At 42.1% G+C, this 4,720-nt stretch overlaps 1 long non-coding RNA gene across 1 annotated transcript; it reads left to right on the forward strand.

The window, feature by feature from the left end:
* Positions 1-332: 332 nt before the first annotated feature.
* LOC118796493 lies at positions 333-578 on the forward strand. The gene is made up of 2 exons (XR_005005894.1): positions 333-406; positions 519-578. It is a non-coding gene; the product is annotated as an uncharacterized LOC118796493 (long non-coding RNA).
* Positions 579-4,720: the final 4,142 nt, after the last annotated feature.

Raw genomic sequence — 4,720 nt, forward strand, 5'->3', positions numbered from 1 at the left:
ACATAGTGCTATGGAGCAGGACTAGTGACTGAAAGGTTGCTGGTTCAGTTCCCTGCTGGGTCACTGCTGCTCAGCTGTACCCTTGGGAAAGTTGCTTAACCTACAGTTGCCTCAGTAAATACCTAACTGTATAAATGGACAACATGCAAAAACTGTAACCATAACCAACTGTAAAACATAAAATATGAGAGTCCATTTCATCCTTTCATTTGTCTTGGATGATTATTATAAATGGAGTGTCCTGCATTGTGGTTCTGTCCTCTGTGTCTTTGACTCTACACACCTGTACCTGAATCAGTGCAGCTGTTTGAGCGGTTGTGTTTTACCCCCATAGCTGCAGAGTATTGTTCTAATACCTCCTCCGACCCCACAGCAAGGGCTTGAGGAATCTTTCTTTACCCAGACAGTAAGTACCATTATTTTCCATTTACCTCATTGAGCAGGTAGCTGTCATGGGTTTAAGAGCCTCATTCTTCTACACATGAATGACCTCTGACCCCAGTGTGCTGTACTTACAGGGGAGGAACTGAGAGAAGAGCATCAGGGGAGAGTGAAGACTTCCAGGATGTTCTTCTTCTTCTTCTAAAAAAAAATCAAACAGGTGTACACACATGACTTCTCTTCAATCAATCTCTCATGAATGCAAAATGTATGAATACTTTCTCTAAACAGCTTACTCTAAGGTGTTACTGGCTGGTACTGGCAGCTCCCACATAGTAGAGGGGTGTTTTTCTCCTTTTTCATGGTATTTTACTCTCAAAACCTTGTTTTCACAGAGCCAGTCCAAATTTGTGCGGCTACATGAATTTAGCTATTGACGTGGAGCTTGTAGTCTGTCCTTGTTGTCTGTTTGATCATTCAGAAACAAAACAAAAGTCATGAATATGCATCAACAGTGGAAATCGTGACTGCCTAACTGCTAACACACACACACACACACAAACGCACGCTCGCACACACACACTTTTTGTTTTGTTTCTTTGATTTTGCACTTGCTCCTAATGTCGACACGCAGCTAGAGGCAGCCTCCCTTCCAGGTAAGCCTATAAAGGTGAATGACCAACCGGAAGATGAGCAGGAGATCCAAACTTCTGGCGTCAAGTTTGAACTGGAGAGGGTTTGGAGGAGCAGGAGCTCTTTGATGATGAGACAATGAGCTAGCATTTGTTTGGGCCAGCGAGGACTCTGGGTAATTTTAATGTCACTGTTTGTTTTTTTGCTGGGACACCAGTGAACTGTGCTTGTTGGACCTTCAGCGACTGTAGCGCTTGGCTGGTTTGTTACGCTACTGTGGGGACTCGCTAACCTGCATGTTATCACTGCCCCTTGTATGTTCCACTTCGCAGAGTTGGACTGTCACCTGTGTCCCATCGTTTTTAAAATTAACTGATCAAACCGCCATGAGGACACCCCCAGAGTGAACACATTCACCTGGACTGGGAGGCCTGCCTCGTACCACATTTTGGCTTTGTTGGTTTGTGTCTTGTGTGAATGTGCAGTAAAACAGTCAGGTTCAGCTGGCTGTTCCTTTACCGCCATTTCTTATCGTTTGTTTTTGAGCCAGGTGTAGCTGCTCGTAACAATATAACATGTAAAAGGTAAGGTATGCAAGTTACTTTGAATAAACACGTCTGTCTAATAAGCACTCACCTGTTCTAAATTTATCACCACAGGGGAGACATAAATAGAAGGTTGTGGTGCTGCTTTGTTCTGAATGTTATAAATAATAACTATGCTTATTTTAAAATTGTGTCTGTGTCGTTTATACAGATATACTTTGAAGGGGGCATTTCTGTCCCAGTTACTGTATTTTTTAAAAATCTGGCCTGTATGGAAAAAGTTGTTGAAGAGCCCTGATCGACATCATTATCAGCACTACAGGTAGGGCATCAGTGTAAGTGATTAACTTTGTCTGGTACCGGTTCAGTAAAATACAGTTAATCTGGATCTGGGAATGTTTCTGTGCACCACTGGGCTCCGGTCTCCAGCACATCTGTATGCTTTCTGGCCCTTCCCTCTCAACACATACAAATCAAGCTGTCAAACAACTGTGTACGTATGTTGCTATTTATGCATAACTATCATGTGCTGTTTTATTTGGGTAAAGAGGTCACTCTGTCTCATATGATAGCTGAAATTTTATTTTGTGTATACAGGATTGCTTAATTGATTATCCATCTGTTGTGGTTACATGTTGTACACTGAGCACTCAGCTAGCCATAAAACAGCAAAGAATAACAGACCTTGCTCTCAGCTGACAATTGTCTCATTGTGGAACTGTACACATCCTGTCCCCGTACTGTCGCTAATACTTACTGTATGCACTTTTGTACGTCGCTTTGGATAAAAGCATCTGCTAAATAAATAAATGTAAATGTAAATAAGAGAGACTAGATTTGCCAATCTGTGTTACTTAGCCTGGCAAACTGGTTCTGTGGTACAGGAAACAGGATATTCTAGAGCATGTCTCAGACTGCTTACAGTTTATGCAAATTTACTAGGAAGCAATCAGTTCATTGGCTACAATACTGTAAGATGGCTAGGTTTGGTTCATGTAACTACAAAGCTGTAGAAAGTGTGTAATATGTAAGCAGCTTTGTAAGCATAAAACTCCTGATGAAAAACAATAGTTTTTAGCCATGATGTCATTATCAACTTAAAAAGACCCCATGTGATGGTCATTATCACTGTAGTAGGATAAAGACTGTCCTAGTAACATGGCTTTGAATACAGCAAAACCTTTGCATCTGAGCCTCTTCTCTCTCACTGTGAAGACCGCCAGTTTTTACCCACTGTGAAAACATGCAAGCAATTTCTCTGCAACAGGGACAGGTAGGAGAGAGACTTTCTCTCTGTAGGGGGCGCTGTGACAGAATGGATCTCTCACTGTGTCGCCGTGCTTCTATCTGGGTTTCTTGCTTTCTTTTCCAAGACTGGACTGCCTCTACACCCTGACAGACCCTGCTCTGCCTATCGCCCAGTAGACGGCACTTGAGGAATGCCACTGTGTGGTTAGAGGGACAGTGTGTGCAGGTTAACTGAGGATTATAGCCCCACTGTAGGCGGCAGAATGTAGAATGTAGCTTGCAATTCAGCTGTTCTGAGGGCTCATTCTGCTACATAGGAGCCAGAATAGACAATAGACACAACCAGGAATGCGTGAGACAGTGGGCCAAGCCTGAAGAGGACAAAAGCAATGGCCTGGCTGGTATGGAGGGTCTAGGAAGCTAGAAGGCTTGCTGTATTAGCAGAGGGCTTAACCCCAGCAGTGTCCGCCTTTGAACAGTGTCCATTCAGCTATTCTTTTCAGATATAGGTGCTGGGACAGGTTTACTGACAGAGATAGAAGTACCTGCTTATTTCTCACAGTGTCTGTGTTTTCAGGCTATTGGAAGACTGACTATATTCACTCTGATATTTTTGTTCATTGTCATGAGTCTACCTTTACTTGCTTAGGGAATATTCAATTTCAGAGGACCAGTCTATGAGTCCTGTTGAAATGTCTCTTGCTCTTGACAGTTAGCGAGAAAGCCTGGACCAATACTGAATATATGGAATAGTTTGTAACTGACTGAACTGAAAATCCAGTTGGAGCTGATATTTTCAGAATCAGCATTGAGGTGTGTGTGAGAAATTTAAATGGGATTTAAAAGTGAGTGAGTTAATGAGTGAGTTAGTGCCAAAGTGAGTTGGAACAAAAAGTCCCAAATCATGAGATATGAGCTATGCAAGGATTTTGTTCTAACATTGTGTTCCCTCATTATAGCCTCATATGGCTAGAGAGCACACCCCAAAATAGGTTTTAACCATGTGAACCAATACAGGAACAAAAATAATAACAAGCAATTGTAATACCAAGCACCATTTAAGCAGAGAGCTACTCAGCCTTGGCCCTGTAGTGCCACCTGAAGATGGAGAACATGCAATAAGGCATGAAAGGTTTTGACACATAATTAATATTTATAGGGTTTGGAGCATTGTTTGACATGAGGTGCAAGCAAGTAACTGCAATCATAAAGCTGTGCTAACATTCAATATAATATACATTTCAGAACTGCATCCAGTATGGTACAGTTAAATAAAGAAAAAAAAGAAGAAAAATACACCCTTGATTGTTCCTTCAAAACACAATGAGCTGTTGAGAAAATCCCATGTCTGTATTAATTCCACAAAAGTGAAAATGTAAAAAAGGGTATGTTCACACATTCACAGTTGCTGCAACAAACGCAGAGGTGCCAGCTCATATATTAGCTGTAATGCTTTGTGTTTCCTGTGCCACGGTAGATGTGTGTGAGCTGCCAACCCTGAAACCACAGTTTGCTTCAAGGAGGAAGTAGAGCAAATTGCTAAAGTGCCATGTGGTGACGAGAAGAGCTCATAAAATGAAGGTTGTCAGCTCTCTTCAAAGAATAAGGGCTCCAGATAATAAGGACATCAGCCTCCCTCTTTTCATACGGAATTCAAATAGCCTCCACAACAGACAAAAGTCCACCTAGAAATGTGCAGTGCATTCGTTGGTCAGCACAGTTACAATACCCATTCAGCAGTCTTTTTTCTGACCTTTTTGCTCAGTTGACATCAGGGAAGCTGTGCCCATCCTCCAATATAGCCTTGCTAACTGTAGAGTGCTGGGCAATGTGTAGCATGAAAAGTAGTTTTGGTGTGAATATATAGCAGAGTTATATTTGCTATGCCCGAGTGCTCCTGCATGAGTGAAGTG

Source organism: Megalops cyprinoides, chromosome 21 (genome assembly GCF_013368585.1).
Source record: "Megalops cyprinoides isolate fMegCyp1 chromosome 21, fMegCyp1.pri, whole genome shotgun sequence".
In the NCBI taxonomy this organism is placed as follows: Eukaryota; Metazoa; Chordata; class Actinopteri; order Elopiformes; family Megalopidae; genus Megalops; species Megalops cyprinoides.